The sequence below is a fragment of the Hipposideros armiger genome, unplaced genomic scaffold, assembly GCF_001890085.2.
Source record: "Hipposideros armiger isolate ML-2016 unplaced genomic scaffold, ASM189008v1 scaffold_1, whole genome shotgun sequence".
NCBI classification, from domain to species: Eukaryota; Metazoa; Chordata; class Mammalia; order Chiroptera; family Hipposideridae; genus Hipposideros; species Hipposideros armiger.
Genome location: NW_017731351.1, coordinates 8,368,949 through 8,395,045, shown reverse-complemented (window position 1 = coordinate 8,395,045; position 26,097 = coordinate 8,368,949). Strand labels below are relative to the sequence as shown.

The window sequence follows — 26,097 nt, the reverse complement described above, 5'->3', positions numbered from 1 at the left end:
CACTGTGTTCTCAAGAGTCAGGATTTCCTAGAGTCTCGGGGGCTTATGAAGTTCCAGGTATTCCTTCTATCAGGTCATTAATATATGGAAATAGCTGTTGAGTTAGAAGTTGATTACAAGTTGCTTTTTTTTTTTATTGCAAAATGTCATTATTTTTTTAAACATAAAAAAACTAGTAAAAATGGCAACAAAACTGATCTTGGATGAGAACCTTGCATCTTTAAAAGTGGGGTGAAGCCCAATAGAATTGCCTCGTGGGAATGTTCTGTTGTTTGCATTTCAATTTTGGGTGCTTTGTGTAAGGCAAAGATCGAGGCCTTTCACAGTGTAGATTCTGTCTTCATCTACTATTAATTAACAACGTTAGGTGCCATTTTCTGTCCATTTTTCTCTCTAGGGCTTGTGTTTAATAATGCGGCAACCATTAATAACTGATGCTCAGGGCCTTCCTGGGGGTGTGCTTGTGATTTGGAGTCATTGTTCACCAACAAAAGTGTCACCAATACCTAGTGTACTGAGTTATAAATCATCAGCCGGGCTCATCCACTAACAATGAGACGTCAGGTGCCTCCCATGTGCCCGGCACCACCTCAGGAGTGGACTGAACTTGTCCCTGAGGTGCTCATAGTTCACTGGGGACAACAGGTAGGGAAACAGATGTTTTGGTGACAAGTTTCCAAAGGCCGTCTTCCGACTGTGCCCGTGAGGAGCGCCCGTCATTTGATGGTTTCCGTCAGGATTCGTGTCACAGTCTGTAGTGACTGTGTTCCTTGCAACCCCTCAGTGCTCGCTAAGAAAAACAAGGATGGGTTTGCCGCCCTCATTTGTTTTTGTTTTTAAAGATTTTATTGGGGATTTGGGGGGAGGGAACAGCACTGGGGAATCAGGGAAGGGGAACAGACAAGTTGCTATCCTTTTATTCTTCAGTCTAGTGATGGAGGACATCGCTTCACTGGCCCATGTTGGTATTATCATTGTGCTCTACCTGGGTGAGGGAGATCGGTCACCGGCCATTGGATGGCTGCTCACAGCATCTCACGAAAGCTCACACCCGCTGCTTGCCAGCCCCCCTGTAGCCTACGCTGTTGCTGGCAACTCACAGCAGCCCAGCTCCAGGTGGAGCTGTCATTCACCATCTTAGCTGTAGAGGGCACAGTGTTACTGGCCCCCATGTGGGATCTGAACCAGGGCCCTGCTGCTCAGAGCTGGTGTCCCAAGCCAACTCTTAACCAACGCGCCACTCGGCCGGCCCCTCCGTTGTTTTTTTTAACTGTATACCTTTAATGACTTAAAGACTTAAACTTGCCTCGGATCAGACACAGATACCTGTACCAACCACCCCACGTGCTCATCTAATCACACATGTGCTTGTAAATAATAGAAAGATAGACGTACTTCCCAGGTAACCTCGTCTTGTTGATATACATCTGGATGGATTATAATGGGAAACTGGTCCTGCTTTACCCAATCACTGCCAAATCACAGAGCTGCAGCATCATAGTGGGGGCTTTTGGTAATGATTCTGACATTTAACTGGCTAGGAGTCAATAAACTTATTTAGCAAGTTAGTTTATGTGGTTACCAAGAGCATGTTTTAAAAACACAAGCAATACATGGGGGCTTTGCTCAAAGTCCCCAAATGCCATGTAAGGAATACGCAGGAAGCTGTTTCTCAGTGTTAAATGCTCTGATATAGGCTTTCATCTTGATATGGACAAGTGGCATTTAGTTATAGCTGCTGCAGATTTTGTGTAGGTTTAAGTCACTGAAGTCAGACTGTGTGGAGTGCAGCTGGGGACCACAGGTGCCCATCCGTGCATATGAGTCCGGAATGGAAACCCCAAACTTCTTGAGACTCTTAGCCATGCCCAGCCTGTCTCCATTGGCCACCTTGTGTGAAAACAGAGTGGCCTTCTGTTGGATAGCTTCGTTGTCTCCATCCCACGGCCAATATGGTTGTCCAGCTAGTCGTGTCATAGGAATTGGCAGGGAGTGTGACATCCGATGACTGTCCACCGATACTCACCAAAAACTTGGTCATTGGAAACCTGTCCACACTAAGGAAGATTCTAAGAAAACATTCCATAAAATTGTTTGTTATACAATAAGCATGTTGTGAAATTTTCAGGGGCAGTAATTAATCATCCTCTTCTCCCTCTTTTAATTTCTGAACCAATTAAGAAGTAGACCAGAGTTAGACATGGAGCTAAAAATGAAAAACGAGCTTTATGATCGGTAACGCTGGCGTGGAGAGCAGACTTTGATCTGTGGCCACATCAGGCTTTCTGTGGGTCCCCTTGGTCTTGGGAGCATTTACCTGTATGCAGAAAACCTCTGCCTGAAAGAACTCCGCTCTGACACGAGTCCGTGTCAGCGAGAGAACGAAAGAAGCCACCCATCAAGAAGGCTGCTTCTGCGTCTCTCAGAGGAACTGTGGTGTACATCCCGGAGCCCCTGGAATCTTTGCCTTTGTCCAGACCCCGGATGACCCTCCCTGGACTCGCCAGCTGTTAGCACGTCCCTCTCAGGTGGCCGGAAGCTGACAGGCATGGGGCCGAGCATTTCTGGTGCCAGTGAGGGCCATCAGCACCGCTTCCTCACCCTCCTCTCCTTTCATTGTAGAACACAACTTGTTCCTCTCTGATGTGCAGATGGATGCGTTTGATTTCTGAGATTTGCTCAGTGCCTCAGGCCAACTGTTTTGGCTCAAGTAGGATTAATTTAAACACCAGCTGCTGTTCAGTAACTTACTCTAGTCAATCAACAGATATTTATTATGTTCCTTTTAAACAGAAAGCAAAGGAAAAAGCAAAGTGAGCCCATGACTCTGAAGAACAGGGAGCCAGTCCTGCTGGTGAAGTTTCCAAGACCGCAGGGAACTCGCGTGCGTCTCTCAGGCGCCCAGGACTCCAGGGGGAGTGGCACTCCCACCTCCACCCACCGTCCTTTTTGGTTTGACCTTCCAGTTTTCACTTGTACTCATAGGAAAGGTGGACTGGACAGTGTGACTTGGATCTGAAGCTAAAATGGCACTGTTTGTCTTTTAGGAATTAATGTTTATTAACTTAAGGCCAGTGGCCTCTGGTGAGGGGCCCCTCTGACCCGCCCGCCCACAGGCGGGGAAGCTGCCTGGAGCACAGACGCCTGGCTGGGTCCTGAAGCACAAGCGAGCCCACCGCCAGGCACAGCTAGTCCGAGCCAGTCAGAGCAAGGATTGGACATTTTTTATTTAATAACCAGAGTCCTTGGGGAAAATCATGGCCCAGTGGCTTTCAGGCTGTCCACCAATCTAAGTGACTCTTCCCAAGGGAGAAGTGACAAGAGACACCCAGAAGTGTCATCCTGTCCCATCTGTGAGAAGAACGGAATCTCCCCTTTTGAGAAAGTGTGAAAAGGGGAACAGTGGTCTCCCCAGCCCCAAATTTGTCTACAGGGGTAGACCTCACAGTGCCGTCCTGGCGACCTTCAGGCGGTGCTCTGCAAATGGTCCCGAACCCCACTGCACGTTTTCATGTACAGCTCGATTTAATCTCTGCAGAAATCATCTGAACTTCTGATGGAGCCCTCATCAGAACATAAGAAAGAAAGAAACAGAAAGTAGTCACCATATCTGCCAAAGGAAATCTGAGCTTGCGTGCTTTCCCATGTGGGGAAGAAGACATTCGTTATCTATAATATTGTTCTTCCTCACCCCCTCCGGCGGTGCAGGTGGTAATTTGCTGGAAGGAAGGTATGAGGAAACTTAGCACATCTATCTCAGGCGCTGACTCAAGTCTCTCGCCATCACCTCCAGCATCCCCCCAGGACTGTTGTCAGGCCTGAGAGGTATCATGGGTGAAAATGTGTCCCCCTGTACCTAACACTTTAAGTCACACCTCTCTGGGTTTGGATCCTGGCTGTCCCGTGGACTAGCTCTGTGACCTCAGGCAAGCCAGTGAAATCTCTCTGAGGCCAACCTTGTTTTTCATTGCAGAGGAAGTGCTTAATTATTTTAATGCCTTTCCTTTGAACGTTGAAATGAATTCGATATCATGGAGTCAGAAATGTACATTTTGTAAGATGGCTGTCCCGCCCACACACACCCCTTTTTGCAGGCAGCAAGTATAGAGGGAAACACTTGAACTTTTGAGTGAAACAGTCATGGGTTTGGATTTCTGTTCTATCGTTTATCGGCGGTGTGACCAAGGGTAAATCATCGAAAAGGTCTTCTTTTACTGAAAGTGTCATCACAGTGGAAAGAGACCTATATTCAGAGCCAGATCTTAGAGAATTTTAGTAGCACCAATATCAGCTTCCTTCCTGCATTTTAGAAAGTGTTTCTATATAATAGGAGGCCTTCGTTTCTTCAGTGGTTCATTCACATGCAGTAGGCATACCCATGCACCAAGCGTGTGCACACGCATGCACACACACCGCCCGTGCTCACGCGTGGGTCAGCTTCCTTTCAGGGAGGTGCTTATTTCTTTGAGAATCACAGCATGGGGCAATTTCTATTACTGTGATGAGTAAGGATGGGTTAATCCCTGGGCCGGTCAGGTTTGGCCGATCATAAAAATTTCCCTTTATCAAATGTAAACACGTGTCCTGCCAAGTACTTTTCACTTACTTTTAAAGTTTTGTGTTTTTCGTTGGAAATGTAATCCACATGTGCTGACTCATTCACTGAACTCAGAATACTGTTGGGCAAATGCCAGTTCATAGCCAAAAAGTTCCCCCGGAAGAACCCAGCATAAATATCCACATTTTTTCTTCCTGCCTTTTATTTATTGAACCATAATTCTGAATTTCAATTAGGATCAGAACTAAAAGAAGCCTCGCTTGGTCCTGAAGTTACATGACAATTACCCTAACTGCACCAATCAGTGGCCTCTGAACATACAGGCTAAAGGAACCACAATGAAAGAAGCAATGTGCCATCGCTCAGAACATATTTTTCAAAGTGTAAATTCTGTGTTGACCTGTTTGAAGATTCCCCTTTCTCCCAGAAAGAAAGGACAGGTATTAATGCCCCACTTTACAACGGAGGGGGGACTTGCTTATCTGGGTCACATGACATACCTTTTGGGAAGGAGAATTAAGAATGACAGTTGAACATAACTGACAGTTCAGTGCAGATAATTATCACGTTCTGGCTAAGAAAAGAGGCGTTTTCACAATGCCTTTAGCGGGGAGTACATTGCAGCGCCAGGGGGACTCAGCCATCGCAGTGCTTGTCTGGGCTTCTCTCAGTGGGGTGAGCTGGAAAACGCTCACACAGGCGGCATAGCATCCCCAGTTCCAGGTGTGAACCTTTTTAAATCCAAGTTATGTAAGTGGTTTTCTTATTTGTGGGCACCCAGGCTACCCATAACTGGCTAGTCCTCAGCACTGAGGCCCAGAATATTGTGTAACGCTGTGGGCTTCTTGCCAGATTAGGTTGGAATCCCCTCACGGTTCCCTCATCCAAACAGATCCCTATTGATCGGTTCAGCCCCGATGTCTCATTTACCTTCTAGTCTCATTCCAACAATTCAAGTGCTTTCAACACATCTGTCTGCTTGAATCCTTGCTAGCAAATAGTTCCCAAATATAATCGGTGTTTGTGACTGAAACATCTTAGAAAGAGAGCTGGCATTTTAGTGTCTTTTCCCCAGTGTTTTAATTCCCTTCCCTAGCTTCCTTTGCTCCTGGGTGACACCACCCTATGTAAGAATTTTCAGTCATCCTGGTCTCTGCTTCTCTATAAACCCAGTCCCTCATCAAGTCTGTAGCTTTTGCTTAAAAACGCCTCTTATCTCCTGCCTCTGGGTTATTCCGGATGAACTTAATCCAGGCTCTCGTCATGTCATGTCACATTTGTACTGCTTTAATGGCTTCCTGCTTCCTCTGCGTTCAGGCTTCTCTAGTCCATCCCGTGCGCTGACGAAGGGCGTGAGGCTGCCTAAGAGCCAATAATGGTTTCTCACCACTCCTGGTTAGAGCCCGGGCCTCGTCTTGGCATTTAGACCTGTGTTTAACGGGGGTCCAGCCGCTGATCCACCGTACTTCCCACGCCCTGTCACACACACCCTCCCACCCTGGTTAGGCCCAGCTCTGCACTGCTCCAGAAGCTGTGCCGCCCCCCACCCGCCTGCCAGACTGACATGAGCCCAGGGCCCCCGGAGGGCTGAAGGAGGTGGACGTAGAATGATCAGTAATTTGGGAGACAGAGGCCCAAACACTAGAGGGAAGACAAGCCTAACAAGTGGACTCGTGTTTGGGGCAATTAGGGGTCAGGAAATTGGGGTAGTCTGGGCACGCAGTTCCTCTCAGAAAAAGCCCGACTTCAAGAGCGGGGATGCACTAGTCAGGGCTGACGGCCATGCTGAGACATCTGGGCATGTAGACAAACAGCACCCGGGAGAGCTACGGATGGGCAGAGCCGTCCACGCGTTCAGGTGAAGTCCACGAGCAGGACTTCCATTTGCGGGGGAGCGGGAACGGGGAGCGGGTATGACAGGACAAGAAAAGTCTCTCGTCCTAGAAGAGCTGCGTTGTGTGGCATTTGGGAGGGTGGGACGGAGTCACAGAGAGGAAGGCAGGCTGCAGCTGAGGGACAGGGTCGGCTCTCCAGAAGGAGGCAGAAGTGTACCTGTCAAAGCTGCGTCACCCAGTCAGAGGCAGAGAGTGTCAGGTGACCTTGTCCTGTGTCCCCCGAAACACAGGGCTGTTCATATGTGTTCCAGAGCCTGCGACGTAGCCTGCCATAGTGAGAGCCTGTATTCAGATTTGGCTTTCTTTCTCCTGCCACCAGCTGCGGGATGGTGTGTCAGTTCCTTGATTTTTGAGAGCCTTGATTTCTTCATATACAAAAAAGTGGAAAATAATAAATATTTTACAGATTTGGTATGTCGGTTAAATAAAGTGACTGCTACTTAAAAATCGGTTCCCTGCCTCCTGCCAGAGCTTCTGAAATCTTTGCTGCCCAAGAAAGGGACTGACCTTCGTGGCTGAGGTGGTGCTAAGCCTGTGGTGGGATCAGCCATCCCGCTACTGCAGAGAAGAGACACAAAATCAAGAAGAGAAGAGACGCGTGGCTGCGTCCTTGGGGGCTGCCCTCCTCCTTCCTCCCTCCTCCTCCTTCCTCCTTCTCCTCTAGGGAGGCCTCCATTCTTTCAGCCCCTTTTGCACAGGCATCAGCTAATTAGCGCCTGTCCGTGTGCAGTGTCAGCGATCCCAGCTCTGACTTCTTTGGAGTAACCCCCAAGGTTGATGGCATTGCCAGTGGTAACTCTGTGAAGACGTCACTTCCACCGAGTTCTGCGCACCTGGCTTGAGGAAGCGAGTCACCAGCTCATGGGCCCCCGTCACCGCCCAGCACAGTGCAGATGACAGCCAGGAGCCGTGGCATGTCTTAGAGGGGAGTCATGTGCTACCGTGGAATTTGAGGACCGGAAGTTTTCTAAGCTCTGGTGAATTTCTTGACAATGTCCGTGACCTCAGTATTGTAATTTACTGATTTTTAGTTGCCTCTTCTTGAGCCAGATTTGCCCAGCTCAGTGCCAAGCCTCTCGGAATGAGCCGAGGCCCTTCTTTTTCTTGGTCCCCCCACATTGTCCCCCAAAGTTGTCTTCACAGGGAGCATTCAACCTGCAGTTGCCAGTTGATTGAGTGACCACATCTTGTTACCACTTCAATTAATTTTTGGAACTCTAGATAGTTGTTCTGTTCAATTGTCTAGATAGATCTGAATTTTTTTAAAAAAAATTTACATTTTTCCTAATATCATAAAAGTGGAAGTAAGACACACAAAAAATTAGGTGTAGCCCTCATTTTTGACAAGAAAAGCATGGCATGTGTAAGGAAATGTCTCTACGTCATCCTTGTTACCAGTTGACTTATGAGGTATCAGGGCTGTTTGTGTTACATTGCTCTGTTTATAGATTCTGTGTCATTTAATGGGAAAGCTTTTGGCCTAGAGCCATCTTCAGTTACACTTAAGAAAGAAAAAGGCTTCATCGTAAGTGTCACCATCATACCTTTCAGTGTCTGCCCTCCACCGGTGTAGAGGAGGGACGTCCAGACCACGTAGTCCGATGGTTTTCAAATCCTGATTTACACGGTGGACCGTGAGGCACCCCTTCTGCACCTATCAGCCTGTGTCCCGCTCATCTGAGCTCGGCATCGCAGTTTGCAGATGAGGACACTGTTAGGTGACTTGCTCGTGGTCACAGGCCAGGCCAGCTTGTGGCGGAGCCACCTCTCAGACCCTGGTTGTAGGCATGGCCCCAGGTAACCGCTGGGTGAAGCACCTGCTTCTGTGCGTTGGCCTGGCCCTGTCCACGTCTGTGCCCAGGAGCAGAGCATGAGAAGCAATGCTGGCCCTGCTGAAAATCTGTTACTACTGAAGGGGGTTCGCGGTGAGCAGCAATCCCGGGAAGGACCAGACACGTGACAAGCCACAGGGCACAGCACGGCCCGCCTGTTCCACGATGGGCTCCTGGCTGAGCAGCTACCAGCCCGGCTCCGGAGCCCTGAACGGCCCAGCGGGTGTCGTAGCTCGTCCCTTTGGTGGGTGGGCTCCTCCCTTCACCAACAACCCAGGGAGTTAGCCAGAGGCATTCAAGGGCCTGATGGTGGCCAGTGAGAGCTGTGTCCCCACAGAGCTGCCATCAGGGCATCCCCGCAATCCTGTGACTAATGTCACCGTAATGGCTGTCTCCTTGGAGAGTCTTGGCCACAGGGGAAGAGTTGAATGGTTTCCCTGAATGCATTGTTTTCAGACAACTGTACGTCTTCAGTTGGAGAACATGATGTCATGAGTTCTGGGGAGCTGAGGATCAGCCCCAAAGGCCTAAAGGAGCCGTCCAGCTCTTACCCGACAGCAGAGACCCCCGGCCACCTGCCAGCAGCCAATTACTCTCTAATTAGCAAAATCAAGCTGTGATGTTGCTGTTCTTTTTACTCCTGTACCCTTTGAGGGAACATTGAGAAACAAAGCCTTCCTTTCTCTCATGCCCCTCAGACTTTGCACATAATGAGTTTTTTCTTTTTTAGGTCAGGAGTTATTGACTTAAGTCCCACAGGGCTGGTTGGAAACCCTGTTTCCCCCCAGAAAAAAATAGCTGACCGTTCTCCAACCTGACCACTGGGGGGCAGCATAGCCTCAGGAGCGGCGTTTTGACCAAGTAATGGTGTAGCCTCAGGCAGCAGAGGGGACTTCCCTTCCACATTACTGTAACTCAGGAAATCAGCCCCAAGTGGTGATCTCGAATTTAAGGATGAATAAATGTTTAATTGTAAATGTACTTACATCGTTTTCTAATATAACAATTCCTTGAGGCAAGCGCAATATGAACAATTCATGTAAGGAGAGATGTAAAACTATTAGAGTGCTATCGGAAAAAAAAGGTCCAGAAACAAACAAAAAAAGGTTAAACTAAAATACACCCCACAATGAACCCGGGAACAAAATCATGGATGTTGCAGGTCCTCTGTTCTTCGTGGGGACACAGCTTTTCACCACAACCGTGTCCCCATTATAGCATCCTCTAACTAAGCAGGCAAGCTGCCTCTCTGCCTCTCTGCCATACCCTGGAGTCAGTGCAGGATGAGCAGGAGAAGGCGACGGAGGAGGGGGCTGGCCTCTGTCCTTGGAGAACGCGACCCCCAGGGCAGTGGCTTTGGCCCACATCCCAAGGGGGTACAGACACCACTATCTCTGACCCCTCCTCAATAAACTGTCGCTCAGTACCTCTTGGTAGTTTTGCTAATAAGCAAGTCACCATTGATCAGCCTAGTGTGATGGAGATATTTAAGTTCTCTTTCCACATGTCACCGCGTTGGCTATGTAAGAAGCAGAGACCAGTACTGGACTCTCAGCAGCCGGCCTGGAAGGCATCTGCCTTCTTCCCTCTGCTGCTCCGTGGGCCACAGAAAGAGCAGGGTAGTTCCTGCATACCTTTCCCAGATACCCCAAGGAGCTGAACTCTTTTCAGATTGCAGTATTTGGGGGGGGGGGGATTGGAGGTGAGACATGGGAGCGAAAGACCAGGACAACTTCTTTAGTCCAACCTCAGTGGGAGCGTCAGTGCCTCTTGAAAGCCCCTTTCATCGCAAGTCGGTATCTATCAAGTTCCTTTCTGTATTTTATTTATTTATTTATGTATTTATTTTTGGAAACTTCCCAAAACAAACTCATTCCCCCTCAGGCATGAGCACGGGGGTGGCCTCAGCCTCTGGGCCGAGATGGCCTAGGCGAGTGGGTGGGGCCTCTTGGGCCTTCCTCCCTCCATTTCGAATTCCCCCTTTCAGCCTCTTCCAGGATCTTGTTCACCAAACGTCTCCCTAACTCCACCCTTTTCAGCCTTTCCCCCTACACTGGGGGAAGAAGTTCTTTCCCTGCCTTCTCCCCTTTCCAGCGCCTCTCCTCTCTCCCTCCGTTCAGGGCCGATTTCTTGAAAGAAAGGCCTTCGCAGGTTCTCCACATCCTCGCCTCCCTGCACTCTCTCCCTGCATTAGTGCACGCCCCCACCCCACCCCTGCTCTTCAGAAACAACCCCCCAAAGCTCATGAGTCATCTGCGTGTCACCAAGGACTTCTCACCTGTTGTCCGCACTGCACGCCGCCCCTGTTTCCATGGTGGTGGGTTGACCAGCAACCTGCCCAGCCCTCTCTCCCTTTGAAATTCTTTCTTTACCTGGATTCAGCACCACACATACTTACTCAGACCACATCTCCTCCTGCCTCGCCTCTACTCCCCCTTCAATGTGGGGACTTTTCAGTCCTCAGAGCCTTCACCTCTGTCCCCCTTTCCTGAGCTCTCCCAGTCCTGCAGCTTTAATTACTACCTCGACTCCCCCATGTTTATTTCTCTCCCAGGCTGCGTGCCTGACCTCCCAACGGAGTATTTGTCATGGCCAACAAAAAGTTTCAAAACACAGCCTCCCTATCTCCTTGTCCCAAACTAAGTCCCCTCCTGGCCACCCCTCAGGTCTCAAGACAAGATGTCGGTCACCCTGGACTCCAGCTCTGCCATTTGTAAATTGATTAGACATTGCAAGGAAAGGGTTATGAAATGTCTTTTCAGAATCTTCCCTGTATTCACAGGGACAGTTCTCTACTTAAAGCCTTCATTTCGTCACCTGGACTTTTGAAATGACCACTGACTGGCATCTCTGTCATTCATGTCTCGCTTCCCCACTCCAGCCCAACCAATGTTTGGCCATTAGCTCTTCCCCAAACAGTCCCCCCACCCCCATACAGAAGACACTGGTATCACTGGTAACTCCCCTTCTTGCCCCCCCAAAACAATGGCTGGAGGACAAGGGTAGAAGGGAGAGGAAATGTACATTAGATACCATCTTGTTCCTTTAAAATTCTGTGCCTTATGAATATGTTATGAATTAAAAATAATGTTTAAGTTAAACATTAAATACTACCCTTAAATTTTTTTTAAAAAGCACAGTTTTCAGTTACTTTTCTGCTCAAAACCCTGCGTGCATTGTCTTCAGAACAAAATCAAGCTTCTTCATCTGGTGGGTGAAGGCTCCCTAAGCCATGGCCACGGCCCACCCTTCACTTCCACGCGGCTGCCTGTCTGCACCCCACACACGCCACAGGCAGCGAGCCGTCACTCTGGACGCCATGCCTTTCTTTAAAGCACTCCCTCCGCCCGAGGCCCTTCTTCATACCCATGAGGCCTGCCTTCCCCCCAGCCCAAGCGCCACGGTGCCTTCCCAGATCCTGGCATTTGAATCACCCCTCCCCTCCACTGGTTTCCTGCGCTAAGCACTAGGTGGTTCCCTCAGAGTCAGCCTGAAGTTACTCAGCGTGTGACTGTTCTCATCTGTGGATGTTTCGCACCGTTAGTTCAATGCTTTTCACATGATGGGTTCTCATTAAGAGGTTTCTGAATGTCATTGGCCCTGGAGACGCTGAGGAATTAGAACCGTTTGGGTATGAGGCCCAATGGCATCTCCTTGTCATCGCTGGCGCTTGTCACTGCCATTAAGTACAAAGCTCGATGGGTCTCCTTTAGGTCAGTGCCTGTCCCACTCTAGCCCACCTGCTACAGGAACCCCTGAATGCTGCTGCCATGCCGATTGCCGGGCACCAGCCGAGACCTGCAGGCTGGGTCTCTGGGTTTGGCCCTCTGTAAGGAGGGCAGGCACCCCCGTGACCCTGGGTTCACTTGTCTGAGAGCCTCTGCTCTCATAGAACAGAGCAGGGCTTAGGGAGAGGGGGTGAGAGCCGGAGGCCCCCCTGAGGCTCCTCCAGCCTGCCCCTGCTCCTGTGCCCGGCGCCCCTCAGCCTGTGCCTGCCTTTGCCTCCTGCCCCGGGAGCCGCCTGGCCCGGCCTCCCCTTTCGGGACATGGCTGAGCCCCTAGAGAAGCTGGCGCTGGCACCTCCCGACTGGAGAAGGGTGCCTGAGACTTCACCAGCCGTCTCATCTTTTCTCAGCCTTCTCTCCTTTCCTGTAACTGCTGCAGGCAAGCGATTATCTCTGCCTTGTAGATGTGAGGATCAAATGCTGAGACCTGCCTAAGCCTCTGACATACTAATCGAGTTAATGTCAAAGCCCCATCATCCAGCCTGACTTCCCGATGACCATTTTGTCCATCAGTAAGTCAATCAATTAGTCAACAAGTATATCCTGAAGGCCGATTAGGCGCCCAGAAGTGCCTTATTTAACGTCTGCTGGCTGGGCTGGGCCCTGTTACACTCGGTTCAGTGACCTTACGTTATCCCTGATCTAGGATCTAATTCTGTACCATGCCATCCACAGATGGCCACCCTGTGGTCATGCCAGCTCGCTGAGCCGCATTTCGGCAGCTCTTAGTGAAGCTAAGAGGAACAGGGATAGGCCGGCTCCTCCAATGTGACCAAATGTCGGGAGCCTTAGCTGGACGTTGTGCCTCTGACAATGGTAGGTTTTCCTCGGACTTCCATTGCCTTTTAGTTAGAAATTCTGCAGACAAATATGTGACTCCATGAAAGAAACCTTGTTCATCTCCCCTGCCAATGCATGACACTAAAACCCCTGCTCTCGGCACGCATGGCCTTGGTTTCACAACATGAACTCCTTTCATAGGTTAAAATTATCGTTGACATCCCCACGGCCCTTGGCCCTATACCCCTTCCCAACCAACAGGCAGGCGGAATGGTCCTCTGCCAGAGGCTGTATTTACCAACACTTGTATTTTCATTTTTCTTACAAGTCACAGTAGGAACCATGACCGAATGCAGAACCCAGTTTACTCTTTTCTAACAGTTTACTTTTTTTGTGAACCAGAATGCAAGTTCAATGTGTTTATAAATGTCAACTCAGACGGGAATTTCTGGGCCAAAGTGTCCTATAGGTCACCACATGTTCCGCTATGTCATCGGGGCCCTGAAAAGCAGAGGCATCCATGGAAGACATCACGGGCCCTGCCAGGCTTGCGAGGTGACAGTAGGGACATGTGGCCACTCCCACTCTGTCCAGTCTGAAGCGGCTGGGTTTACTGGGAAGCTCCGGGTGGCCAGTGGCCGGGAGCTAGACCTTTCCCGAGCGGCATTCCGGCCATCAGTGCCCCCTCCACATTGTTCCACACTCTATTTCGGGCTGAATGTCGCACCGCTCTTCCTTTTTCCATCTCATGCAGCCATTAAATAAATGCCCTGGCTGGATCAGAGGAGCCAGGAAACAGAATGTTACTCGATGCGCTATTGACATTGCCCCAAAAGCTTCCAACAACTTCCCCATCAGCATCTCTGGGCGGGCCAGAAAGTTCCAGCGGATTCCCACTGTCCATGCACGCGTTTTGTGAAATGCGATCGGCTCATAAAACCGCCAGTTTTGCTGAGTTATGCCAGACAGAGTCTTCTTAGGTAGCTCACCATCCTTACTGTTGTTCTAGGTGAAACTGCAAATCAATAAAATGACTTTATTATAGATATGCAGGTGGACATGGGGAAAAGTTAATTGACTGGGTCAAGTTCAGAGAAGTTAAGGCAGAATAGATGAAGAACTAAGGTCTAATAATTTCTTCTCGGGCTATAATATATAAAATGTATCTTCTCTCGGAACATAGAACGTCCCACCCAAATGCCATCAAGAAGAAATGAGTAATATGCTTTTCATTCTTTCGGGTTTCACTTTGATTCAAAGGTAACGTTGCTTTAGTTATGTTTACTTTTACTTTGTTCACTTACTAAAGTACCTAATATGCACCAGATTCACTGCTTCTAGACTCTCTTCCTCACTCAATACCAATGTGTTTAGAGCAAGAATCAGATTGCTGTTTAAATACGCTAGCAGTGCGATTACCATGTTCCATTTTTGTTTTTAAAATACCCAGTTTTACAGTCACCCCATGTCTGGTGTTTAAGTTGCTTCTTCTATGTCTTCACAACAACAGATAAAGTATGTATTATGATCCCAACTCTGCAGAAAAGGAAAAGGACTCAACATGTGAAGTAATTAAATTAGCTCAGTGCTCGGCATGTCACACTCTCTCAATATTAGCTAAAATTATCACTTTTCCCCAAGGTCACACAAACTGCTACATGGGAGAATTTGAGTTCAAGCTCAAATACAACAGAATGCATTTGCTGCTATACTCACACTGCTTCAAATTTCAGACTCAGTTTCATGAGCAAAAAGTTATTTGAATCCTGTTTATTTGAACAGCTAGAGCAGATATCATATAAAGCATATTTATCTGTCCATATCTCTAACATTAATTTATGTGCACATGTACCTGTGTGTCATTGTTTTGTTCTGTTTCGTTTTGGGTTTTTTGGTTTTCATATCATACACTTTTGTGTTTTTAAGAAGACCTTTGGACTCAGAAGGAAGCTTTTTGCCTCAGAGGACGGGAAGACAGTTAATGGGGAGGCATAGAAATGTGACATGAAGCAGTCCTGCCCCGAGAAGCACAGGGACTTCCCTAAAGCAGAGGTCCCTGGCCGAGCGGCAGATAGCGGGCAGAGTGACACCACGGTCTAAAATTAGGGCTTGCCTGGAACTGCAGGGCAGAGCATTCGGGGTCTGGCTTATTTCTAAGGGAGGTTTTGGAAAGTGCATCCAGATTTTCCTTTAGAAGAGCTCCAGGATCGTTGGCCTATGAGTTATTCCGAAGAAAGTCTGTAAGAATCGGGACTTTCATTTGTAAATTGATAAATGACCATAGCTTTCACGTGGGGAGAAGGAAGGGTTTCCGTTTGCACTGCAATGGGGAATTCCAGGTCCAGCCCTCCCAGCCGGTTCCCTGTCAGCACTGAGCTAGGGCTGCAAGAGCTCCGGTCAGGCTTCCCTGCAAAGGCCGGTGGCCCGGGGCCTCAGAGCCTAGCAGTCAGTCTTAGTCTCAGGACTTTGACAGAAGACTCAACCTTGATGAAAACTGTTCTAGAACACTCTCGGTGTTGATGCTGAGCAGCAGGTCTTATAGAGCCTTTCCTTGATTTAAAAAAAAAAAAAGATGAATAAGGTGGTCGCACAGAATAAGAGTGATTGAATTGGCCAGCACCAGGCTTTGGAAAGGCGCCTGGAGCCAGAGGTGTCCCTGTGTGATTTTATGTTTATACACAGCATGTGGCCTGTCCGGGCTGCCGCAGGCTGGTGGGCCTGGTGCCCTTTCCAGGGGACTGGGGCACGTCTGAGAGCCAGGATGGCCCATCCCGCCACCCTGCTCACACGTGTGTCCATGTGTGTGGTGTTGGTCTGTCTCCCCTCTGGCAGATAAGCTCCGTGAGTCCAGGAGCACATCTGCTCTGCTCACCGTGTCCCCACCGTCCTTCACAGTCTTGGCACAGAGGCATTCTGTACACGTGTGCTGAATTCATGATTGAAAAAGGGACTTTTTATCTAACTCTTCAAGATCAAGCAAAAACGCTGTTTCCTAGCGGGAGGCCCCTCCATTCTCAGGCAGCCGTTGGCTCTTGCCTCTGGGCACCCACAGCACGCACCTTCTGCTATGACAAAGCTAGGAATCAGGATGCCTGAGGGCCTAGCACCCTGCAGATGAGGGAACAGGCTCAAAAAAGCCTTGTCACGCAGTCAGTGAGAGGTGCCCAGGCCTGAATTCACGGCCAGCTCCATTCTCTTCTGCAAAACCTGCCATCAGATCGCACTGCCGTAGGGTGTTAAGCTTGGTGACATGACTCATCTGTTCACAAGTCCGTGTCACCTGTGGAGGCAGAGAGCACACTTTCCGTCTTCTTTATCTGTAGCACAGAGCATGGCCCCCGCCATCCCACGTTAACCTCTGAATGAAAGAATCTGTGCACAAATGCACATGGGTCTGTCTGGTGACACACAGGGGACCTCCCAGGCTCCAGGCCCCCGGGCTGGCTCTCAGGGGCTGTGAGCACTGCCCACACACTTCCTGCAGAGAGCCACCTGGGCTCTGCCTCACCGAGACCCCGACCATTAGCCCGGCCACGTGTCTTTTCTGTCTCTGCCTCAAGATTCCCGGCCATGAGTGTACTTGGCATATGTCTGCCTCGCAGGGCACCTGCCTCTTTGTGGTCAGTGAAGTGCCATGACTGCATGACACGTCGCTTTGGTATTTGGAGCATACGCTGTTTTTCTTTATTTGCAGCTGAAGTCACTGCTACCAGTGGCTGTCACTCACTCAACAGATGAGCCCATGACGGGCAGAGTCTTTTGGGAAATGAGATCGAGCGTGCTTTCTGTCTTCAGATGCTTTCAGGCTCACGCGGGAGGTGTGATCACAAACAAAACGCAGAACAGTACACACGAGAGGAGAGTCATGTGCCAGCCTGAGTCCGCGTGAGGCCCCAGCTCAGCCTTCAGTTTTCCAGAGCCTAGCGATTCCCATCTGCCTCCAGAAATCTCTGCACACGCTGCTCACCCCCCAGAAGCTGGCGACCTCCCTCCAGCTGTGGGCACAGGGCCTCACAGACATGCTCATGCCCAGGGCCTGGTGCTCTAGACGTGCCCCAGTCCCCTGGCAAGGGCGCCAGGCCCACGCAGCCTGCGGCAGCCCGGACAGACCACGTCCTGTGTGCAAACACAAACTCAGGCAGGGACACCACTGGTTCCAGGCTCCAGGCGCCTTTCCAAAGCCCAGTGCTGGCCAATTCAACGGCTCTTATTCTGTGCGACCACATTATTGTTTGTTTGTTTGTTTGTTTGTTTGTTTGTTTGTTTGTTTGTTTTTAATCAAGGAAAGGAAATACAAGACCTGCTGCTCATCAGCCGAGTGTTCTTCTAGAAAATTTTAATTAAAGTTGAACCTTCTGTCAGAGTCTGGAGACCCTTAAGACTGAAATGGTTGGACTTTGGGGGTGTGGGTAACGGGAGATGGGCTGGTGCACGTTGCCTGTTGAGGCTCCTGGGCCACCAGCCTTTGCAGAGACGCCTGGCTAATGCCTGGACAGGGCCCAGTGAGGGCTCCTGCAGCCCTAACATCTGTGTTTATGGGGAAAAGGCTGGTGGGACCTCTGCCCTGATATGAGCTGAGAAGCAAAGGGTGAAAAGGAGCAAGCCACGCAAAGAGCGAAGGGAAGTCCATTCTAGGCAGAAGAAGCAGCGTGTACAAGTGCCCTGAAGCAGGCAAGGGCTGTGAAAATGAAGGAAGAATGGGACTTCAGAAGAGAGGATCGCATTTAATGGAATTCAACAGGAAAGAATTTAGGGGCGTTCCCTGCAGAGTGAGTGGGGAGCACATTGTGAACAATGTGGCTGCACCCCTGGCTGGAGGAAGGAGGGGCCCGGGAGGGAGGGGGGGGTCACACTGGGAGGTCTCGCTGTGTGATGGGCACAGACGGTTAGATTTGGTTGTTATTTGAAAGCAGGCCCCTGCACAGGCCTCGCGTGGCAGCCTGGGGAAGGCATTCAGGTGAAGAGACAGATGGGGAGGGGCAGTCAGCTGGCAGGCTGCTAAGCCTGAGGAAGGGCTGAAAGGAGGCGGTGGTGAGAGGACCAGCTCAAGAGACAAGTCCCTGGGGGAAGGAACAGGCTATCATAAGGTGGGGGGAGGGCACGGGAGTGTCCAGGACGGCAGTGAGGTGGGTTTCCAGTCTGGGAGGCGCCTGTTCCTTTAGCCAGCAGAGCCACGGGGTCATCGCATGTCATGTAGCCTCCAGAAAACCCCTGTTCACTCCTGAGCGTGAGAGGGCCACCTGGTGCCTCACTGTCATCAGGCAGTAATCTTGACCTCACAGGCCCTCTGCGGTCCTTGAACCCCACCTGAGACCTGCTGTTCTGGGCAGTCACTTAGATTCCCCTCCAGGTCCCTGAGCCACTCCATGACCCACTCACCACCCACAACCACGTGAATGCACTTGGTCTGCAATCTTTTGAACTTGGTTTTGCTCTTGCCTCTTGGATTTGGAAGCCCTGGTCTAGCTCAGCAAGCCCTGCTGACTGTCCCAGCGCATCCACGAGCCCGTCCCTGAGCCCTGACTCTCATCGTGAATTCGAAACAGCCTCAGTATTGGAATCCTGACTCCTCCGCACAACTTCGGCGTCTCCTGTTGCTCAGATCTGAGGTGTCTTCTGCTGCTAGACACGCTCTGGCTCTGCCCGTGCAGAGCATCCTCCAGCCTGGACCCTGGGCAGGTGGCTGGGCAAAGCTGGATTCGTCATCCTAAGGAAACTGCCCAAGCCCAGCAGAGCAGGTCTGCGAGCTAACGGGAAGGCAGTGTGGTCCTTACATAGTAGAGCGACATGAGAGAAATCGTTATCAATCCATTGGACACTGATTGGCAGAATTAATTAAAGAAGGAGGAGGCTGAAGGCAGGAAGCCAAGTGTGAGAGTGTGTGTGCGCACACTCGGGTTCTTCTGAAAAGGAAAACGTCCTTTATGAGGAGGAAATGAAATGGTGAACACAGTAGAGTGTGCAGGATTGGCCGTTGTAGAGAAACTTAATTGTATTGGATTGAACTTTATCAGGAAACCTTTTCCTTTAGACAAATTTGCCTCATTTTGTGAGGCCTTCTTCATTTTCTTTGGTTTAAAATTCAGAAGATGAGTGTATTCCCCTGGATCAAGTGGTCAGGTGCAGCTGGTTAAGAGTCTGCATGGGCTTCCGGAGTCTTTGCACAACTCACCAGCCAATTGTGGGTCCATCCGCTGGCTGAGCCCCTGTGGAGCGGGCACCCCGCCCCTACCCCCATTTTCCTCCTCAGGCACCGTCCTCTCAGCGCCAGGCTCCCTGGACTCAGGGTCCCCAATATACCCTACAGCCTAGGAAAGTGTTGCTGGAGTCTGCTGGAGAACCTGTTGAACTGTTTTCAGGGGCTTTCCTCCCCCACACTCATTTTTGCATACATATTTGCATTTGAAATATTTTTTTGAACTTTCCAAATTGTAAAGGAGTCTCAAATGACAGTTCTCTTATATCCGATGGGTTGAAATGTACTCCGTTAGCAAGTTTCATCCCTGACGTACAGTGGTGGCAGCACAGAGGGATTTAATGCTTTCCTTAGCATCACCCAGCGAGTTGGGAGAAGCAGGGACTGAAGCCACCCGGCTGACCTCCAGGCCCGTGCACTGACCCTGAGCTAATGAACATTCCCTTTGTGCTTGGTGAGCGTTGGGTTCTTCTGGGAGGCCTGTGGGTCAGTCTGCCACCATATTAGGCAACTCTGACACGTAGTCTTATTCCTGCAGAGTCTACTTTCTTCCTCTCAAACGTGGTCTCCACAGATGGCTACCAGTGATGTTTGAACTGCCCAGGGGATGAGACAGATAGCCAAAAATACACCAATTTTAGCAGAAAACACTGACATCAGCAGCAGCTGAGCACCACCAAACCTATAAGGGCACTCATTACTCATCTCTGGGCCTGTTGGGTAGGCCAGGTGTGCGGCCCACTTGAGCATATTATGGGGAGGTTTTCCAGGCGGGGCTTCTGCGGGAGCCCACGATGAGAAGAAGCAGAGGAGCTCAGCACCCAGTGTGGCGTGCGTTACTAGCTTAGTCCTGATTTGAAAGGGAAGATAGAACTCCCTCGCCCGCCGCGCAATCCCCACGGAGTTTAAAGAGCAAAGGGATGGAATGGCAGCTGGGGTGGCGGGTCCACAACGCGCTTCCTGGTTCAACATGTGCCCTGGGGTTTATGAGTTCCAGGGCTGATCGGTCATGAGGTTCTTTCAAACTATTGGAAAGGTTCTGCGCCAGCATTTCATCAACTAGGAAGAGCGGTGTGCTCTAGGAGGCGGGGGCAGATCCGTGGCAGACGGATTGCGTGGCCTCAGCACGGCAAGACATGTCCCGTCATTAGCGTGGCCAAGCTGGACAGCGAGTCGGCAAGGCCAGGGACAGGGCAAGACGCCCTCTGTTTCGGGCCTCTGGTTATTTAATGTCCTTTGTTTTCTCATCCGAACCCTGTCCAGAGAATGATGAGATTATCTGATGGGAGCTGTGATAAACCTAGACCCTATGATTAAATGTTCTTGGATTTTAACCAAACAGTTATAGATCCCTGTCTGATAATCATTTTTATTGATTTTTTATCACTAACTAATAAAAACTGCACACAGACAAATGTGTTCTCATGATGTACACAGTATGTTCTCTTAGACTCCTTGACGGTAAGCGTGAGATTATACTTCTGACGCCATCCTCCATGGTGTCTGCAGGCCATGGATGCCTGACAGGGTGTCCCGTGGTCCAACGCCAGTGGCTGACTCACCTGGTGCTGCAGGCTGACCCCAGCCTACAGCCCGCACCTGGGAACTCCTTCAAATATATGCCTTTGACTTGAACCAAAGCCATTTCTTCAAAAGGCAGAACCCAGACCAGGTACCACGATAGGGACCCAAGGGAAGTATGTGCCCCGCCTTGGAGCTGCCCCTGAACGCCAAGCCCAATGGATGCAGTAGTAGCAGAGCCACTATTTACTGCTTGTTGTATACCTGCCGCTGTGATGAACGTTGTGTATGCATGTCGGCTGTTCCTCTCCACAGCCCCATGGGTTACGTATATTATTCCCATTTTACAGATGAGAACACTGAAGTCCAGTGATGGAGCAGCTTGTTCCGAGTCCCCAGTGAGTGAGTGAAGGGGCAGATGTTAGGAGTGGAAGCACAATATGTCATTGTCCCTTTGCCTCTGGAGCCAGCCCATCTGGGTTTGAATCTGCTCTCCCGATCGATAACTGGTGACATTGGGACCCTGGTCAATGACTTACTCTCTCTGCGTGTCAGTCTTCTCATCTGCAGTGTGGGGTACCTATGACCATTGTTTCGAGGGTTAAATGTGTTTGTATATGAAAAGCACTTAGATTACAGCGGTTCTCAACCTTCCTAATGCCGCGACCCCGTAATACAGCTCCTCATGTTGTGGTGACCCCCAACCATAAAATTATTTTCGTTCTACTCTATAACTGTAATTTTGCTACTGTTATGAATCGTAATGTAAATGTCTTTTTGTTTTCTGATGGTCTTAAGCAACCCCTGTGAAAGGGTTGTTCGACCTCCAAAGGGGCCGCGACCCACAGGTTGAGACCCGCTGAAGAAGGATGCAAGGAACATGAAAGCATCCTGCAGTGTCTCCTGTTGGCACTGTGACATCCACAGGCATGAGGCCTCCCCACACCCTATATGCAGCGAGTCCCAGATAAACTCGTCGCGCGCGTCCCACCCTCCTCGCCGGCTCAGCTGTTCCCTGCACTTCATGTTTTCGCAGTGCTGAGCTGGGTTCTGTGCCCTGGTCATTTCATACCGGCTACGTTTGTGCACGTTTTCCCCTTTCCGGTCTTCTTGGTGAAGTTTTACTTATTTTCCTCCGTGCAGGTCCGACCTCACCTCCCCAGGAGTCTCCCCAGCATGGTCTGTCTCCCCCTTGTCGATGCCTGAATTCTCCGCACCTGCTTTTACTGCTGCCTGGACTGTCCGTCACCCCAGCTAGGCTGACTGTACTGAGGAGCTCAGGCGTTTCTATATTGACACTGAAAAGCAGGGATTGAATATGCAAAATTAAACAATACCTGCTTTTAGGAAGATATACTTTTGTACAATAAAAATAAATATAATGCAAAGCATAAGCTATGTCCCAAGAGAGAGGAGTGGGTCTATCTGTGGGCAGAGAAGTCAATTCATTTAGACTGAAATTTGAAAGGAGATGTGATGAGGGAGGGAAATTTTGACTGATGGTTGATAGTACGTCTCTCAGAGGTAGCCTGGCCTTTATAAATTTTGCCCAGTCCAGGGCCTGACCCACAGTTATGCAGATTCTAAAACAGTCCTGTCATTGTTCAAGCAGTAACCCACCCAGCCTGGGGATAGAAACTCAGACTAGCCGAGGACAAAGGCAGAGGGTAAGCCAGGCTTCTGATTTCTTCCTTTAGAGAGAGGCAGAAACACAAGGACAAGAAGACAATACTGGCACCCTCTGGCCAGGGCCGTACATCCCCTCAGGAGCCAAGTGATTGTAGGAAGCTGGGTTTGCGTGTGGAGTAGAACAAAGATGTGAGGTGAAAGACTCTGCCATGGGGACCTGCTGCGCTCACCTGTACCGCGGGGAAGCACCTGTTACCTGCCCATCAAGCCCTCGGCCTCGGTCTTCGGGGCAGCACGTTTATGGGCGCTCTGCTAATTTCTATTTCTGGACAACCCCTTCAGAAAGACATTCTTTCCTTAGATGTGGCAATGCCTTCCATTGGGCTGCCCTGGCCTGTGCTCAGTCCATTTACCTAAAGTAACTTTGAAAATTGCTGTTCTCATTCTGCTGTTGACCTTTGAGTTACCGCTTAGAGGCAGCCCCCTTTCCTGATGTTCGAGACCTTAGCTGCCCCCGATCCCTGCTGCAGGGTTAGGATTTTCAGGGGTGTGTGTAGGGGTGGGGGTGAGGGGAGGGGGGCGGCTGTTGGCATGAGCTAGAACAGCACACAACTCCACTTTTTAGATTTGGGGTCATCTGGGGCTTGGTTAACTGTCCATGCTTGCTAAACACATTTTCCTGAAAGTAGATATCAGTTAACTGGGGAGAATTACAAGAGCCTGAACTTGGTCATATGTATACACACACACGTGCACGTTTTTATACCCACACCTCACTGGTTTGGTCACACTCTAAACTTTGCTGCCTTTGTGCTGTTAGAAAGTATGAACTTGGCAGTGTGCTCATGGATGAAACATTCACTGTATCTTTACACTGCTAAGGAGTGAAGCCCATTTTAAAGGCAACATATTTCCTTTTTGGCAACTCAACAAAAGACAATTATGTTATCTTGTATATTTTAGATATTATCTAAATATGTTTGCAGATAAGAAAGTGATTCAAGAAAACTTTTAGAAATTGTGATTCTTGCTTTAGCAGCCAGAGGACTTCAGGAAACAAAAGTTGAAACCAACTAGCTTACATGTGCATTAGTTGCTGTCCCGCTTTGCATTGTCTTGATGTCTCAGTGCCTGGTTCAAAATGTCCATCTTACAGCTTCGGACTAGGAGTCAGGTCCTCCAGCCGTGTCCCGGGCTGTGCAACCTTGAACAGGGGTCATGACCTTCCTGGTCTCCGCTGTTCTGTGTGTGAAAAGCAGAGGACAGGACGTGTTCAATTCCTTCAATCTCTCACAACCCTACAGCTCGGGGAGCCTGTGAAGCATTATTCCAACAAACGGGCAAAAGCCTGAGGTTTCTAACTTTTTCTTCCCTCCCTCTTTTTTCCATCCTTCCTCTCCTTCTAACGTGTGGCAGAGTGTAAGAGGACAGATTCTGACTGAAATGGCAGGCTCAGTGAAATGCTAGCCGCCTCCCGACAGTGTGAACTTGGGAATCATGTCACATCTGAGACTCGGGCTGTCCTTCTGCAAAATGGATCTCAGAGCCCTTGCCGCTCGGGGGTGTCGTGGGGGTTAGCAGTAGTGTGTGCGCAGCGAGTGGTGTAGCTGTGCTTACTGCTAGCTCTGCTCTACCACATTGGAAAGCAAGGAGACTGAAATGACATTCCTGTTTTCCTGAAGCTACAATGTAGGAGTGGAGATAGCATGTGGTCTGATAATTAAAGTGTAAGTTATAAAGCTAGGAGAGACATTCAAAGTCACTTTTAATGAGTTCATGAACTGTGAATATTTCTGCCTGAGGGAAGGTGGGGTGGCCAGGGGAAGGGCGACAGGGTGGAGCCCATTGATCTGGTCTTGGAAGGAAGAACCAGGACTGCAGGCAGGATGGGCAGCCTGGGGAACAGGGTGGATTCTACCCTTAGAGACGACTTTTCTGGTTTTTTTCCTCCCTAGTCTCCAATCTCCAAGGTTTTGCACTGCTGCCTGGTATTTTTTAAAAGCTTTAAGGCAGAGATGTTAAATACCACCACACCCAGCCCAAGAAGTTGATTTTCTCCAGAAGGACCTGGCCAGGGGAGGTGAGAGTGCCCTGGGAGTGGCCTGCTTGACACAGAGGGGCTCCAGCGGGTGGCGGTGGCCGCTCGGGGAAGAGCCAACAGGAGCCCAGCACCTGCAGCATGACAAAAGGATGGGCACTATTCCCGCAGTCTTTCCTCCCAGGTAGCTAGGTTGACTTAGTGAGGTGTCAGGAGCAAGACACTGACACATACAGAGTCTGGAAGATGGGATGTCAGAGCAGGTCCTCGTTTCAACCTTCCTTTGCTTTTAATGTCAAAGACCTTGCTAACAGGTGAGAACCCCAGAGTGAGCTGATGACTGCCATGGAGCTAGGAGACTGCAGAAGACACACACACATGCACACGCGCGCGCGCGCACACACACAGGTAATGCAAGCCCAGGGTCACCACCCTGGATTAATCAGACAGCAGGAGTTCGCAGCTTCTCACGTTACACAAGGTTCGCGTCTGGGCACTGCCATGTGGGGCTGAGATGCTGTTTGAAAGTTGGTGTTGCTGCCTTCATACCATGGCCATATTTTGGAGCCTATGAGCTCACCCCCATCTCAGTTGCCAGGGCTGGAATCCAGGAGAAAGTGGAAGGGAGGTGGACGGGGCAAAGGAAGCACAGCTCAGCAAGCTGGACAAATTAGAACATTGACTCCGCTTTTTAGAATTCAGTTATATCATTTGCACCAAGTGTCTGTTTCTTCTTGTCCCTCCCCCCTTTCCCCTCTCCCCCGTCAACTTCTGCGGAGACCTAAGTCTGAAAATCTCTAAGCACTGCAACTCGGAAGTCATTCCCTGGGGCACGGGGCCTTTAGGTCTAGGGTTTCGAAAGTGGGGGAAGTGGAGTTCTACTCGGCTGTCCATTGTAGAATTTTCACTTCACACTGGCTTACGTTCTACCCTCACACTTTCCCCCCAAGAGGTCAAAAATGACTCCCATTTCTTCCCATCATTTGTTTCATCCTTGACTTGGTGCCCCATTGGCGGGGGGAGGGGTGGTGTCATTACCATGCTTCTAACGGGAGGGGTGTCCCTTGACATCGCACAGCGCCCTGGCCCTATGGTCCTGCCAGTTAGTCAGAGGGAGAATGGATTAATTGACTAGGGAAAAAAACAAAACAAGAAAGAGAAAAAAGGAAGCTGCTGCTTCATGTCGAAGTCATACGTAGAACGGTCTTTTACATAAAACACACGTGCGAGTGTGTGTTTGTACCTACTCGTGTTTGATACTGGCTTGTCGACTAAGGGCAGATCCTGAAATCAGAGCGCGCTGTCAGGCTTCCCGTAACTAGATCCTCAGCGTTCACTGGATGAGGCGGGAGGCTGCGTCTCACTCATGTCCACAGCCCACGGATGGGTTAATATTCTACAAGAGAAGTTTGAGTAAACTAAGACGGCTTTTGTTCACACAAAGTTTAGATTCACAGGTTACTCGAAGCCAGTATACCTGGGAACTAGTTTATTAAAAATACAAAAATCTGGGGAAAAAGCTATGGTGCTTTTTCAAATTTAGTTTTTAATCTTCATGAAAGTTACATGCACCTAGTTTAAAGAGTCAAAGTGCTCTAGAAAACTTTTAATAAAAAAAACATCAATCCTGGGTTTCCCAAAGGCAACTTTTTAGCCATTGGCTCTTTTCTAAAATACATACTTATTGTGCAAATTCTGTGTTCCTTTCTTTTTCCTAGTTGTAGACATTACCCCTTGGCCCCCCAATAGGGGAGATGGGTTTGTAGCTGTCACCAGGCCTCAGGCTCCCATAGTCCCCTGTGCCCTACTCCATTCTCCCAGCATAACTGGATCATGTCTTGATGGAATCATATTCAGTGCTTA

General features: G+C 49.7%; 1 protein-coding gene and 1 long non-coding RNA gene across 4 annotated transcripts in view; one reads left to right on the top strand and one right to left on the bottom strand.

The window, feature by feature from the left end:
* The window catches only part of SYNPO2 (synaptopodin 2), a 164,009-nt gene that overhangs the window by 84,769 nt on the left and 53,143 nt on the right, over positions 1 to 26,097 (top strand). The window lies entirely within an intron of this gene.
* Positions 13,079 to 25,622, bottom strand: LOC109372727 (uncharacterized). The gene is made up of 4 exons (XR_002122089.1): positions 25,482 to 25,622; positions 25,273 to 25,365; positions 23,279 to 23,438; positions 13,079 to 13,865 (listed from the first exon to the last, which is right to left on the bottom strand). It is a non-coding gene; the product is annotated as an uncharacterized LOC109372727 (long non-coding RNA).